Raw genomic sequence first — 17,147 nt, forward strand, 5'->3', positions numbered from 1 at the left:
CATCTTTGTAGTCTTTACCAGACCCTGTACAATGACTTATGCAGAATAGTTGACCAATAAATACTGGTGAGATTGAATAGATTAACTAAATTGAAGCTGTTTATTATTGCTTCCAGTGTATGGTTGCAAAACTCTCCAATCATAGAATGTAAGCAGAAGAATTATTTCAACATCACCAGCTTTTAATTACTAAAGTCCATTTGATGGATGCCTCTGCTTGAATTATTGACATCATGAGGATTAAGATGTGGTCCCTTGATTAAAAAGAACTGTTGAGTGAGGGGCGTGGAGAGCGCCAGAGGGTGGGATATTTAATGAATCCTTTTCTCTCAGCTCATGTTCAGCTGGTGAAGCTGTCAGGGGAAGTGAAAACTATCTAGAGGAGGATCGAGCTGATATTTATAAAAACGGCAGAAGTGACAGGAGGCAGGGACATTTGAAGCATAAAAGTTGGAGCACATGCACCTGGATTCAAATTTTAGCTCTCTCATTTACTACTTACAGCTCTCTGAGAAAGTGTTTAAAAAGTTGTTTCATTTGCTTTTAACTGAGGTACAACTTATATATAAAAATACATAAATCTTAAGTGTACAACCTAATGAATTTTTAGAGACATATACACCCATGTACCCATCTCCTATAAAAATGTAGAACATTTCCAGCACCTCAGCAGGCTCCGATATGCTCCTAGTTAGTATCCCCTGCAGAGGTAGCTACTATGATAACTTCTATTACCGTGTAGCCATTTTGTCTGTTTTTAATCGTCATGTAAACAAAATTATACAGAATGTTCTCTAGTGTCTGGCTTCTTTCTGAGAAAGTCATTTAAACCCTTTAGGCCTCAGTTTCCTCAGTCTTTATAACAGGAATACTAGTAGTAGCAGTTATATCAAAGAGGTATGAAGATTTCATGAGATAAAACATATAAAATGCTTAGAATAGTGTGTGCTGAATAAATATTAGTTCTTTCCTTCCATCCTTTCCTTGTAAGTTCCTACAGCTATGATAAGCACTACTGGGCTACAAGGGAAGTATAAAGGGCAGTTAATACCCTTAAGGAACTTATAATCTAGTTAGACACAAGGATGTAATGTGCTTGGTAAGCATAAAGGACAATATTAATATATTCTTAATATAATGAATATAATGATGTCAATTACTAATCCCACTGCTGAGTGAAGAGGAGGCAGGTGATATAGTGAAATGATTAAAAGACTTCAGGTTTTAAAATCTTTGGACTTGGGTTCTAGCACCAGTTCCCCCAATTACCAGCTGTGTGACTTTGGGGATGTCACATAATATTGCTAACCCTTAGTTTCTTTATATTTAAAATGGGAATAACACTATTTTATCTACCTCATGGGATTGCTGACAACATTGAGTGCAACACGTTAAGTGCCTGGTACAGGACCTGAAATATAGTATACATTTAAACAATGGTATTTGCTGAGAGTTTTTTCTGCTTTGGGATACCAGGATTCATAAAGATCCAGTGCTTTCACCCTACCAGGGTTAGCTAAGTGGCTTGCAAGGCCTCATCTACTGCAGTTGAATAAGGTGACTGCTGAAGCTCAAAGGGCCACTTCTTCATTTACCCCTCTACAGTTCTCCAGTAGACACTTGTGACAGTACCAGGGACCACTGAGTTAAGGACTCTGCCTCTGCCTTGGGGAGCCCCCAGATTTGCTCCTTTCTTGTTCATAAGGCTAAATATCTAATGATCCAGGCCTATAGCTGGGACCCTTTGCAGCCCTCAGGCAGGAACCGTGGCTGGTTGGTCCCAGTGCAGCAATGGGGGGACTCATTGTGATGGAGGAGTAAATAAACTTTTAAAAATAAAGAGAATCTTTTAGCGCAGCTTGAAGTTCACCGATAAATGGACAGGAAGGTTCAGAGATCTTCCATATACCCTCTGCTCCCACACATGAACAGCCTCCCCTGTTATCAACATTTCCACACCAGAGTGATAGATTTCTTTCACTTGATGAATCGCTACATTGACACACCATTATCCAAAGTCCACAGTTTATGCTAGGGTTCACTCATGGTGTGGTACATTCTATGGCTTTGGGCATATGTATGATGACATGTAGTCAACATTATAGTGCCATACAGAGTAGTTTCACTGCCCCCAAAATCTTCTGCACTCTACTTATTCATCCCACCTTCCCCCTAGTCCCTTACAACCATAGATTCTTTTACTATTTCCATAGTTTTGCCTGAGGAATGCAATTTTCATAGCCATTTTGAAACCAACATTTGAAAATCAAAATTCTTTAAACACTGTTAAGCATCACAGTGTTTTGAGAAAATATTTTCAGAATGGTTTTATGCAGTCTGCTTCCCACTGCTCAAAACAAAAGTTTTTTTAGAAAAAACTTAAAAATCAACATGTCTTAAAAATATTTTTCAAACCAAAACAAATGTCTCAAAAGCTATTTGCAGATATGATGATTGGTAAGATGATTCAGCCCTGAGGAATATTTTCTCTAGTGTTATTCTGATGCTCACATTTTGAGGATTTGATTTAGTCAGATTATTTTCTCAATACTATATTTATTTTCTATCTACCCTGAAACTCAGCTAACAGACCAAAGAAATTCAAACCTTAAAGCTGCAACATAAAACATTTATTGAATAAATGAATCATTTTTTCCTTTTTGTCTTGGCTACCAGGAAACTCAGAGTTATGTTAGGTAGAGGAAACTGTTTCACCTTTGGTTGTCCCTTTCTCTACATGATTTTCCTATCATTCCTTTGATCTTTATTTATCTGCCCTATTTCTCTGAATTTTTATGTTAATCTGTTTCAAATCCATTTTGGATGTAGATGGAACTACATCTACAGATGAATCTATGGAAAGATGCCCAGTTGCAGTAGTACTCATATAAATGCAAATTTAAAAAGCCACAAAATATTGCTTAACACACATTTGAATGGCAAAGTTATAAAGCCAGATAATATTATGAGCTGATGATGATATGAGAAATCATATATTAAGTTCTGTTGGTTGGAGTGTGAAGTGGTAGAGCCACTCAGGAGAGCAATCTGAAGGTGCTTAATGGAATTAAATATGCATAAACTCTATGAATGAGTTTATAATTCTATAACAGAACCATTAAGGGACATGTGCAAGGGTGTTTATAAAATCATTGTTTGTGATAGCACTGAAAGCAATATAGATTTCTATTACTAAAAGACTGAATAAGTAAAATGTGACATATGCACATGCTAAGAATACTATGTGAAGTCAGAACTCTAGTCAAGATACACATCTTAGCTCTAGCTGCCATAATAAAATGCCATAGACTGGGTGGCTTAAACAACAGAAATTAATTTTCTCACAGTTCTGGGGGCTAGAAGTCCAAGATTAGGGTGCTAGCATGGTTGAGTTCTGATGAGGGCTCTCTTCCCGGCTTGCAGATGATTGCTTTCTCGCTGTGTCCCCACGTGGCGCAGAGAGAGAGAGAGAGAGAGAGAGCTAGTTCTCTGATATTGCTTCTTATAAGGGTACTAATCCCATCATGAGGGCTCTGTAATCATTACCTCATCTAACCCTTCCAAGGCCCCATTCTAACTACCAACACATTGGGAGTTATGGCTTCAACATATGAGTTCTGGGGGGACACAAACATTTTGCCCCTAGCCCCCCAACATTCCATAACATTTTGCCCCTAGCCCCCCAAAATTCACGTCTTTCTCACATGCAAAATATATGCAGTCCATCTCAACAGACCCAAAAGTCTTAACTCAGTCCAGCAACAACTCTAAAGTCTTAAGTGCAAGGTATCAGCTAAATATCATCTAAATCATGTATGAGTGAGACTCAAGGTACAATTTGTCCTGTGGCTAAATTTCTCTCTAGCTGTGAACCTGTGAAAACAGGCAAGTTATGACTGAACTTGTTTTGTGTGTTTTTTTTTTTTTCCACTGGGATTCTGGAAAGGAGATCCTTGGAGGAACAGGGGAGAAATTGGGGATATTTTGTCTAGGGTTGAGAGATGTCTTGGCTGTCTTTAGATGTCAGAGGATTTGTCATTTGCAGAGACAGAACTGTGCCTTATAGCTCCAGAGAAAATCTCCAGGCCATAGAAATAAGTCTTCGAAGAGATAACATTACTTAATGGTAAAACAAATCAAAAGCACAGTAATATTAATAGTTGCTGTTTCCATTTACTGATCACTTACTAGGTGCCAGGCTCTGGGTTGAGCATTTTAAATTCATTATCTTAATTTGTTCTCTCAGAGATGCAACGAACTAAGTGTTCAAACCACCTCTTCAAAAAAACTGGCATAAGAAAAAAACAAAATTAACTATATTGAAACTTTGTCCCTAGAATTTAATCAAATTAAAATGAATCTTTTCAGTAGTAGAATTGTTTTTTCCACTAGATTTCAGGGCATGAAACTCCATTAAGACATAGAGCATCATACTATACCAGCATCTACCACCCTTATGATGATCATTTCCTGAACTCTAAGGACCAGCTCACAGGCTTCCTTGACACTCCAAGTTCTGTCCTCATCCTGGGTGTCCTCAACAATATACACATGGAAGTCCCACCCCAAACACCCTGGCCTCACGTCTCTCTGACCTTTAACTTCTGAGCACCTCAACCACTTCCATTCACTTGACATCACTGGGTGTGGCTTCAACTCCAATATCCCACTGAGGCCCAAATCTCCTAATGAAGGCTGGGTCCATGCCATTTTCTCTTTGGCTTCACTGAGGGGTCCAGTGCCCAAGACCTTCCTTTTCTCTTCACTTTTTTCCTTGTCCAGCCAGGATCTTGGAGCATATTGATTTAGTATTGACTGCCTCTTCTTCCCCTTGCCCTCCACTGACCACATCTGCACTGTTTAGCCTCAGTTTTGAGTCTCTCCAGAGTAATGATTTCTCTGATGTCATAATGGCCACTGTGGGAGAAAGGAGCAGCACCCCAAGTATTGGTACCTCTAACAGTCAGAATTTCCAACCTCAGTTGGTCCTTCTGGCCACTCTGCAATCCTTTCACATGCCCCAAGTCATCTCTTTCTCCAGTTTTTCTCCCATCCGTACTCCAAGTTTTTCATCACTCCTCTCAAAGAACAGTTCCTTTCACTCTACTCTCACCACACCCCATACAATGGCTAAGACTCTTAATTAATAAAGGAGATTGAGGTTAACTTCAGCTTCTTGCCCCCATACCTACAAAGGTCTCTTTGGCTTCACTAGCTCTCACTTCACATTTCTCTTTTAGTTTCAGAAGAACTGGCCCTCATCCTCTAGTTTCTCCACCTTTGCTCTGTACACCCTCCTCTAATTTTCCTCCTGACTCTTTATTCCCTCTCTCCCTACCAGTTTCCTAACCTCAGGTTATTCATATGCTCAACTGTCCCTCTTCTTTAGAAATCTTTTCTTGCCACCACTGTCCCCTTCATCTATTATTAAAGCTGCTCTCATCTTTTAAGTCTAAAAAATCAGTGGTCTATACCCAATCTCAGTTTTCTCACTTCCTATTCTTTTTCCAACTCAGTGTGATCAGTCATACTACTCCACTGTGCTACATTTACCATGATTGCTCTTTAGTCCTGCTCTTACTTTTTATTACAGTTGTATTGAAGCATATAATAAATTGCACATATTTAAAATATACATTTTGATGAGTTTTGACACATGTATACACCCATGAAACTATCACCTCAATCAAGATAATGAACATATCTATCACCAACAAAAGTTTCGAGATACCCTTTGGTAAACCAAACAGCCCACACACTGTCCCTAAGCAGCCATTGATCTGCTTTTATCAACACAGATTAGTTTGCATTTCCTAGAATTTTATATAAATGGATTCAGACAGGATGTACTCTTTTTTTGTCTGGCTTATTTCACTCAAGATAATTATTTTGAGACTCATCCATGTTGTGCATGCATCAACAGTTTGCTCTTTTAAATTGCTAAGCAGCATCCCATTGTATAAATATGCCACAATTTATTTATCCATTCTCCTGTTGATGAACATTTGGGTTGTTTACAGTTTGCGGCTGTTTTTAATAAAGCTGCAATGAGCATTTGTGGGCTAGTGTATATGCTTTCATTTCTCTTGGGTAAATAGCTAGGAGAAGGATGAGTGGGTTGTAATGTAGGTATATGTTTAACTTTTTAAGCAACTGCCACATTGTTTTCCAAAGTGGATATACCATTTTATATTCCCATGAGAAATGAATGAAAATTCCAGTTGTTCCACATCCTCACCAACATTGGTATGGTCAGTCTTTTCATTTTAGACGTTCTAATGGATGTGTAATGATATCTCACTGTGGTTTTGATTCACATTTCTTTAAGGACAAATGATGTTGAACATCTTTTCATGTGCATATTTGCCATTTGTATTTCTTCTTTTGTGAAGTGTCTATTCTAATCTATTGCCTATTTTTAGTGTATGCTTATCTTCTTATTATTGAGTTATAAAAATTCTTTATATATTCTAGATGCAAGTCCTTTATTGGATATGTGATTTGTAAATGTTTTCTCCCATCTGTGACTTGCCTTTTTATTTTACTAATAGTATTTTTTTAGGAAACAATAGTTTTTAATTTTGATGAAGTCCAATTATCGATTTTGCTTAAGTCCTCATGCTTATTGTATTCTATTTAGAAAATCTTTGCCAAATGTAAAGTCACTTAGAGTTTCTATTAAGTGTTGTGCTGGAAGTTTTATAGTTTTAGCTCTTACTTTTAAGTCTTTGATCCATTTTGAGTTAATTTTTATATATAGCATGAGATAAGGGCTGAGGCCCTATTTTTTTGTACGTGATCATTCCATTGTTTCAGCAGTTTGTTGAAAAAGATTTCCCCATTAAATTGCCTTGCCATCTTTGTGAAAAATCAAATGACCTTATATGTGTGGGTCTATTTTGGACTCTCTATTCTGTTCTATTGGTATATAAGTCTGTTTTTATACCAATACTATACTGTCTTGATTATTATACCTTTACTATAAATCTTAAAACCAGGCAGTTATTTGTTTTTTATTAAAGTTATTTTTGACACATCTAGGTCCTTTGAATTCCTATGTAAATTTTAGAATCAACTTGTCAATATCTATACAGAAGCCTACTGGGATTTTGAATGGGATTATGATGAATCTGTAGATCAATTTGGAGAGAACCGCTATCTTACCATTATTGAGCTTTCTGATCCATAAACATAACTTTCCATTTATTTAGGTCTTTTAAAATTTCTTTCAGCAATATTATGTACATGTTTTCCATGTTATTTGTCAAATTTATTCCTAAGTATTTTATATTATTTGATGGTATTGAAAATAATATTTAAAATTTTTCAATTTCCTTTTGTTTGTTGCTAGGGTACAAAAATTGATTTTTGTATATTGACCTTGTATCCTGCAACCTTGCTAAACTCACTTATTACTTTTAGTAGCTTTTTTGTAGATCCCTTACGATTTTCTACAGAGATGATCCTGTAGTCTGGGAATAAAATATCTTTGTTCCAAATACATATGTCTTTTATGTATTTTCTCACCTTATTGTATTGAGTGTGGTCTCCAGTAAAATGTTGAACAGAAGTGGTGAAAGTAGACACCCTTACCTTACTCCTGATCTTAGGGCAAAAGCATTCAGTCTTTCAACATTCAGTGTGATATTAGCAGCAGGTTTTCCATTTATCAGTTTGAAGATGCTGTCTTCTATGGAAAGTTTGCATAGAAGTTTCTATTTTTAACACCAGGAATGGACATTGAATATTGTAGAACGTGGTTTTGCTACATTACTAAGATAATTATCTGGATTTTCTTTGTTAATATGGTGAATTATTATACGCTGACATTTTCAAATATTAATCCAACTTTGCAATCCTTGAATAAATTTCACTTAACTATGATGTAGTATCTTTTAAATGTATTACTGGGTTTGATTTCACAAAGTTAGTAAAACATTTTAATCTTTATGCTTGTAAGAGATATTGATATATAGTTTTCTTTACTTGTATTGATTACAACTGGTTTTAGTCTCAGGGTAATGCTGGCTCATAGACTGAGTTGTAAAGTATTCCCTCATCTTTATATTTCTGGAAATGTTTGTGTAGGATTGGTATTATTTCTTTCTTCAATATTTGGTAAAAATGACCAGAAAAGCCATCTGGTCCTAGAATTTTTTATGTAGAAAGGTTTTCAACTACAAATTCTTTCTTCTTGAGTGAGCTTTGATAGCTTACATCTTTTAAGAAATTTGCTCATTTCATCTAAGTTGTTGAAACTATTAGCCTAAAATTGTCTATAATATTCTTTCATTACCTGTAAAATCTGCAGTGGTATCACCCCTCTCATTCCTGATATTAGTAAATTATGTCTTCTTTCTTTTTTTTTCCTGAACAGTCTGGCTAGAGGTTTAACAATTTTATTGATCTACTCAAAAAATTAGCTTTTGGTTTTGTTGATTTTCGCAATTGTTTTTCTGTTTTACATAATATTTCATTGATTTCTACCCTTAACTTTATGTCCCTCTTTCTCCTTACTTTGAGCTTAATTTGCTTTTACTTTACAGTTTCTTAAAGTGGAAGTTTAGATTATTGATATGAGCCCTTTCTTCTTTTCTAATATAGCCTTTCATAGTATAAATTGTCCTCTGAGCACTACTTCAGCTGCAATCTGCAAAATTGGTATTTTGTATTATCATTTTTATTCACTTCAAAATATTTTCCATTTCTTATGAGTTCCTATTCGACCCATGGGTAATTTAAGTGTATTGTTTAGGTTTTTTTTTAAAAAAAATATTTGGGAACTTTTCAGATGTCTTTCCGTTACTGGTTTCTAATTCAATTCCATATTGATCAGAATATATTTGTATAATTTTACTATTTTTTAAAAGTATTCAGGTCTGTTTTATGAGCCAGAATATGGTCTATCATGATAAATGTTCTATCTGTACTTGGAAAAATATTTATTCCAATACTTTGGGTGAAGTGCTCTATAAATGTCACTTTGGTCAATTTCGTTGAAAGCGCTTTTTTAGTCTTTTCTAATCTCACTAACCTTCTACTTTTCTATCATTTGTTGCTACCATAGTTTGGATATACCTCCAAGCCTCATGTTGAAATTTAATCCCCAATGTTGGAAGTAGAGCGTAATGGGAGGTGTTTGGGTCCTGGGGGCTGATACCTCATGAATAGATTCATATCCTCCCGAGATGAGGGAAAGTGAGTTCTTGCCCTCTTAGTTCCCACAAAAGCTGATTGTTAAAAAGAGCCTGGAACCTCCCCACACCTTGTTTCCTCTCTTGCTGTGCGATCTTTGTACTTGCTGCCTCCCTTTTGCCTTCTGCCATGAGTGGAAGCTCCCTGAAGCCCTCATCAGGAGCAAATGCTAGTTTCATGCTTCTTGTATAGCCTGCACAACTATGAGCCAAATAAAACTATTTTCTTTAAAAATTCCCCAGCCTTAGATATTCCTTTATAGCAACACAAAATAGACTAAGACAGAAGGGTAGTGAAATCTCCAACTATGATCGTGGATTTGTCTAAGCTCTATCAGTGTTTGCATCATGTATTTTTGAACCTCATTATATAAGATTATTATGTATTTTTAATGAATTAACCTGTTTAACATTATGAAAAGACCCTCACTGGTCTGAAGTCTATTTTGCGTGTATTGATATAGCCACTTTAGCTTTCCTGTGTCCATTGTTAGCATGGTTAACAGGTTTGTTTCAGTGCTTTTAAATATATATTTTTTCTGATGTCTTATAACTTGCATCATTTCCAGTAAGAAATCTGCTGGCTTTCTTATAATTGTCCCTCTTTAGGTAATGTGTCTTCCACCACACACCTAACCCACCCCACTCCCAGTCCCCTTGTACTGGCTTCTTTTAAGATTTATCTTAAAGTTAAGATTTTATCTTTATCACTGATTTTAAGCAATTGGATTATGATGTCCCTTGGTGTAGTTTTTCACAATTTTTATGCTTGGGATTTGTTGAGATTCTTAGATTTGTGGGTTCATAATTTTTATCTAATTTGAAAAATATTCAGCCATTATTTCTTAAAATATTTTTTCTGTCCTGCCTCCTCCTTTGATGACTCTGATTATGTCTATGAGGTTGATTTCAATGGTCTCACAACTCACTAACATTATGTTGACATTTTTTATTTTTCCTCTCTTTGTTTAATTTTCAAGCTTCTAATGTTATGTCTTCAAATCCGGTAATCTTTTCTCTGCAAGTTCCTTTTTCACCATTTACCCCTTAAGCACTGATGTTTTATTAGGGATCATTTTTATGCCACCTTTTCTTCTCACTCTGCACACTCATACACTTCTAGGGCTTCAGTTACCATTTTTATTTTGATCACTGCCAAAACTGTATCTTTAGACAAGACCATTCAGTATTCTAGTATTTCTGACTGCCTATTTGACATCTTCCCCTGCTTAACCCTGCACTTTAGCTTATACAGAAACTATTGTCTTCTCCTGTATGTTTTATCACAGTAAATAGCAACACAAAACAACTGGTTACCCAAACGTGAAACATGGGTCTCATTCAAGATCCTTTTTGAAGGCTTATATATTGTTTTAGGCATTTATGTATACCTCGGTTTCTAGCACAATGCTTAGCATATTAAAATGCTTAGTAAATGTTTATTGATGTATAAAGTTATTTTTCCATGGGTTTAAAATTTGTAAGAGTCATGGTAGGATTTGAATCTAGATTTTTATGAATTTAAATCCTTGTTTCATCCACCACATGATATTATCTTCAAGGTAAATAGTCCAGTTCCTTAAATCTTTGTTTCTTGAAATTTCTCCATCCTTGCACAGTCTCTCCATGTGTATTTTAAAGTATGAGACTTTTAAGTCTGGAAATCTATAGAAAGTATGGAAGTTTGTATTTTCCAAAGACAGCTACAACAATATGTCATATTCTATATGCTGTTTTGCAATGCCACTACCCCATCAAGAAGTAGAGTCTATTTCTCTACCTTTTTGAGTCTGGATGGGGCCTGTGACTGCTTTTACCAATAAAATACAATAGAAGTGATGCTGTTACAGTACTTGGAATAGCTCTTAACTGCTCTGGAAATTTTCACTGATTTCTTGAAAGCCAGCCAACATGTGACTACCCTAAGACCATCAATGCTATGAAAAGCTCAAGTCATATGGAGTGGGCCTGGAAGATGAGATGTCATATTGAGGTGGGGTACAAGGTTCCAGACCTTGAGGACATGTAGGTGCAGAAGCTATCTTGAAAGTGGAGTGTCCAGTCCCAGCTCTCCAGCCAACTCCACATGAATGAGAAACAAACCACTAGGCAAGGCTGTCTCAAATTCCTGATCCATGAAATAATGAATAACATAAAATTGTTGCTTAAGACCACTAAATTTCGGATGGTTTGTAGCACAACAACAGATAAGCAAAATGGAAGAGAAGGAAATATGACTAACATGCCTATAATCATGGAAGGTTTAGATCAAAATCTTTTTATCCTAAGCCCCAAAATACCAAGAAAAGGAAGTCAACCTAGAGGGTAGGAAGATTGAATAAAGACATATAAGAGGCTTCCTTAATACCCTCATTAGGAAATAAATACATAGAGATTGATACACCCTTGAAATGGTAAAGAAAAAATATATATGACATCCAAACAGGAAAAAAAAATAGGATTGTTTTCAATAGTACAGATGGCAAAGAGCAAGAAGAAGATGCAGCTATTTTGGAGGGCAGAAAGAGTATTCCCCAAAGTCATGACTAGCTTGAATAATGGGTTAAATATAAAAGAATTTAGCAGTCATTAATGAAAAGTGATGCCATTGAGTTCAACCTGCATATGTATACAAATAATTAAAATGACCAGTGAGAAAATAATTTAGGTGCCAGTAACTGCTCAGAGATAATAACTTCTTAAACCACATTATTAGAAGTGGAAAATTCCAAATGAAGAAGGCTGATCAGCTTTTTTTACTCAGAAAAATACCTTGAAGATTGTCCTCAGTTACGTGAGCAATTGGGAGAATTCAAGGACACAAAGCCATACCACGTGGAGGAACTGTTGACTTTTTAGGTCTGTGTCAACCAGGAAAGTCTTTGAAACTATATATTTAGATGCATTCTTGAAATTCTGAATGTCTCACGCAATTCCTTAATACCTAATCCCAGCCTGGATCCACTGTAATGGTGTTCTTCAAATCTAACTGCATAATACTCTAACAGGGTCTGGAAAGGCAGAGCCCAGAGGGAGAACTGCTTCTGGGCTTTCTCATTGCAAGATTTGATTAAGGCAGGCTTTCCCGTAAGACTTCTGAGATAGACTGGGGTGGGTCTTGTTTGAATGTCCCTGTTATTTCACAAACAGGAAGGATTTCCAATTTCCCACTTAGAAAGAAGAACCAGCAGGCCTGGGGTCAAGGTCAGTTGGACATGACTTCACCAGAGTTTTGCCCCTGTGTGCTTGCTTTGTGATGTATGACTCATCATAATTAAATTTTGAGCTAGATTAACTATAATTCCTGCACTTATTAGGCGATCAGTGTTTAAAGCCCTTGTAAAAGAGGATGAGCTGTTCATTCTGATAATGCAATTAACCACCCAACAGAGCTAATATTTTATTTTAGGGAAGAGTAATTTTTGATTAATGATGCATTTTATTTCCCAAATCCCTGCAGCAGTGGGTCACATCTTCGGTGAGAAAGCCAAAGAAAAAGGGTAAAATTAGAAAACTTGGAGTGTTTGGAGGCAGATTAGTGTGGATTCTACAGAGCTGGCTGCTCCCTTGGAGCCCACTCCCAATTCCTGAACTCCTGCTCTCTTAGGCACACATGTACCTCAGGATTCTCCACAGCAGAATACACCTCAAGAATATTTTTGGGGAGCATAAATCTCCCTTGTCCCAATTTCCTCTTACAGAAACAGGACATAACATCAACATTTCTGAAGTTCTTTGGCTATGAGATGCTATTTAATTCCATTATTCCCAGAGCAAGATCTATGTCAAGAGAGGACTGGTTGAGAGGGATCCAGAGATGCTTCCTGGAAGAAGTGATATTTGAAAAGAGTACTGATTCATGGCTTGTGTGAGAATTGGGGCGCATTATTCAGGGTCAAGGACATCAGGCAGAAGGCTATTTTAGGAATCCAGTTGAGATATCAGCAGGGAGATAAAGAGAAGCAGACATATTCAGCTAATATTAAAGAAGTAGAAATTTCAAGACTTGCTGGTTGATTGGATATTTAGGGGACAGTGGGTGGAGAGTGTCAAGAAAAAGGTCTAGGTGCCTAATTTGCATGATGAAGCATATGATAGTAGATTAGGTGGAAAAGCATGTTTGTTTCTTCCAGAATGGTGGAAGAGATTTCTTCTAGAAGTTTATTTCTTCTAGAATGGTGGAAGAGATTTCGAGTTCGAGTTAACTGTGGTACATCAAAGTAGAGATGTACAATGAGGCAACTGGATTTGTGGGACATGGACTCAGAAAAGAGAAGATAAAGATTTAGAAGTTATTGGCAAAGTAGTTGCAGCCATGAGTGTGGACCACATTGCTCAGGAATGGCATCTTCAAATTAGACTATGAGAAGAGGACCAGGAACTAAACTAAAAAAGACTAACTCCAAAGAAGTAAGCCAAGGAGGAGCCAGGAAGGAGACTGAGCAGAAGCAGGTATCAGTGGCTTTAACTATGGGGAACTGAGGACCACTGAAGCAAAGGGCAGGAAAAATACCTGGAACAAAATGAATCTGCATCCTCAACAAGTGGAATTCATGGGAGACAGGCTGAGGATGACACTACAGGTTTAAAGTTTAGTACAAGTAAAGGCATAGCAGGTGAACTGGGGAAGGTGCCAAGGCCAAAATTTCAGTGAACAAAATTGAGCATTTTCCAGCATGGAGATTTCTCAAAGAACTAAAAATAGAACTACCATTTGATTCAGCAATCCTACTACTGGGTTTCTCCTGAAATGAAAATAAATCATTATTTTTTAAAAAATGCCTGCACTCACATGTTTATCACAGCACTAGTTACAGTAGCAAAGTCACAGAATCAACCTACATGTCCATCAACGGATGACTGGATAAAGAAAATGTGGTGTATGTATACACCATCGAATACTACTCAGCCATAAAAAGAATGAAGTCGTGTTTTTTTGCAAGAAGATGGATGGAACTGGGGGCTATTATCTTAAGTGAAATAGCTCAGTATCAGAAAGACAAATACCACATGTTCTCACTTAGAAGTGGGAGCCAAACAATGGATACACATGAACATACAGGGAGAAATAACAGACATTGGAGACTCCAAAAGGTGGGAGAGTGGGAGACGGACGAGGATTGAAAAATTACATATTGGCTACAGTGTTCACTCTTTGGGGGGATGGGTGCACTAAAAGCCCAGACTTCACCACTAGGCAATATATGCATGTAAGAAATCTGGACTTCTACCCCCTAAATATATAAAAATAATTTTAAAAAACCAAAATTGAGCACATTTTCTCTGAAAGCAACTTGCCATTATTTGCTACCCTGCCAAAAAGACTTAGTGTGGCTTTCCTTCTTTTGGAATGAATGTAAGCATCACTATTTTTTCCCTTGGCCTCTGGATCCAAGGGAGCAGCGTCCATCCTTTGTGCCTTCCTCAAATCCTTCCTGCACAGCCACTGCTGGCCTCTGAGAAGGATGGAAACTGATGCTGGGCCCACAGTATTCCAAAGTTACCATGATCTGGCCCAAACATATATTCCCATCTTATCTTTTTCTTTCTTGTATCCAATCCCAGCTCCATCAAAATAGAATTATTCACTGATTCCCGTCTAATCCATCTGGTTTCTTACAACTGTGCCTACATCATGCTGTTCTCTTCCTGGCAGTCCCTACACCCACCCAGTTCTTATTTCTTCAAATTCTACTCATCCTTCCTTGGTCAGTTTCACACACCATGAAGTCACCCCACATCCCCCAAACAGCAAACAGATCTGAATCTTTTCTCTAGGCTACCAGAGCATTTTACCCTTTCATGGCATGAATCCTACTTTGCTATGTATTTGGAATTAGCCATGTCTGTTTTAAGTTCCTCCCTCTTTGACCATGATGAATTCCTTGAGGCTCTGGACCATATCCTGCCTTTCTTTATATCTTATCCATCAGCACTAAGCACAGTGCCTGGCACATATGAAATATTTAATAAATGCTTATATACTGAATAAGTGAATGAACAAATGAATGAAGAAATGATTCGTGGAAGAGCCCAGTGCTAATCTCAGAGAGAGAACTTTCTCTTATCTGGCTTCCAGATTCCAAATGGAGTCTTATTACAAATCATGGATCTTGTCTTATTCCAGTAAGAAAAAGGTTTTGCAACCATGTCATGTTGAATCTCTCAAAGGTCATGTGCGTAGTTACTCATTTTCTGTGTTTTCCTTTCTCCATATCCAACTGTAAGCTAATGCTATGTTATAGGAGAAAGAGCCTGGCTTGGGTATGGGATAAAGTTGGATTTGAATTCTGATACTATCTTTTACTCACTCTCTGTGATTCTAGAACAGGTCACTTGCCCTCTCTGTGTTCTGTAAACAGGAGTGTCCATCTCTGACTTGCTTCCCTTCCAATACTGCTGTGAGGCCCCAGAAAGATACAGAATATACAGCTTCTTTGCAAACCATAGACTCTGGGCATAGGTGAGGAATTATCATTAATGAGGTAATTAATCTGGCTTGAAAGAAGGAAATGTAGATCCTGTCCTGGTTGGACCAGGCTGCATTTTTAGTCACTATGCTGGCTCTTGCAGAGCTCTGGGACATGGCTTTGGGTTACATAGATGACACTTGTTAATGACAGAACAGTCTATAGGGGGAAAAAACTCAGATATACTGGGGAATCCAAGGTAGCTAGATTGGCTAGTGACAAGCAGAGAACAGACGCTGCCTAGAATTGGTAATGAGATCGCCGAAATGGAAGAGAAAATTGAGCCAAAGTATAAATGTTCAAGCAGTTTAGGGAAGGGGTGTGTGTGTGTCTGTGTGTGTGTGTGTGTGTGCATACATATGTCTGATGGGGAGCAGGGGTCTTTAAGAGCAATGAGTCCTGTCATTTGCATAATAGCTCTTGACAATTTGCAAAGCATTATCATAGCCACCATCTCTAAGGTCAGAGAACAGTATCTCCTTTTCCAAGATAACCTCAACTAGACCACCATTTTAGTCTTGACCTTTCCTTCCCTTCCTTTCTCTTCTCTTCCCTTTTCCTTCCCTTTCTTTTCTTTCTCTTCCCTTTCCTTCCATTTCTTTTCTTTCCCTTTCTTTTCCTTTCCTTTCCTTTCTCTCAGTCAATATCTCCATCCAATCTTACTTCCCTGAGGATGGTTGTAGAAACTGAGTCTCAGAGAGTGAGAGGAGCAGAGATGGAACTTGAATTTTAGGCTGATGCCCTATTTTTCTCTAGTGTTTACCTTTTTTTTATTATGTATAAAACCAGTAAAGCCCATTGTGAAATGTTTGAGGGGAGAGGAAAACCCAGACACGTATGAAGAAGAAAACGTCATTCATCCATAACGATCAATATTGGGTCCATATTTCCTTCCAGCTTTTTTTCTATGCAATTTGACATGCTTGAGATTCTGCTAAATGTAAATTTATAAATTCCGGTATACTTTGCACTGCATCATGATCTGTTGGTTTCCTTTTCTACACTAGGCATTGCCTCTTCCAAACCTCTGTAGCCTTTAAAGCCCCACTTGTCAAATAGGGTGTGTAGTAATGCCCCCTTGGCTTCTTGCAGCTGAAGTGAGAATCCTTTGAGATTCTAAGGGCAAGGGTATTTTGGAAATCTCACCATGTGATTTGCGGAGGGGGTCTCAAGTGCAGGGTTTGGGGTTGAACAGCAATAGCCTACTCTGGCTCCTTCTCAAGTAAGCCCCCCTGTCCACTCACTGGAGATGAATGTTTCCAGGATCCTCCCTGCTAAGCACTACTTTGAGCAGTCTGGCTATGTCTTCACCCTCTCATCCTTTCCCCCTTTGTCCTTTCTCTCCTGTCTCCACTTCGACCTCAGGTGACCGTTAAGCAATAACCTGCAATGGTGAGTGGGATTTGATGATATTAAATATAACTTGAGAGCACAAGCAGGACATCTTGTACTTTTCCAAACTCACAGTTTAAAAACACATAAT

The 17,147-nt window shown here is 37.5% G+C and overlaps 1 long non-coding RNA gene across 1 annotated transcript in view; it reads right to left on the bottom strand.

Annotated features, from left to right (window-relative positions):
- Positions 1 to 3,385: 3,385 nt before the first annotated feature.
- Positions 3,386 to 17,147, bottom strand: part of LOC129024695 (uncharacterized) — a 41,520-nt gene continuing 27,758 nt past the window's right edge. The window contains exon 3 of the long non-coding RNA XR_008497123.1: positions 3,386 to 3,438. This is a non-coding gene — a long non-coding RNA (uncharacterized LOC129024695). The remainder of the gene's footprint in view (positions 3,439 to 17,147) is intronic.

The sequence above is a fragment of the Pongo pygmaeus genome, chromosome X (genome assembly GCF_028885625.2).
Source record: "Pongo pygmaeus isolate AG05252 chromosome X, NHGRI_mPonPyg2-v2.0_pri, whole genome shotgun sequence".
Classification (NCBI taxonomy): Eukaryota; Metazoa; Chordata; class Mammalia; order Primates; family Hominidae; genus Pongo; species Pongo pygmaeus.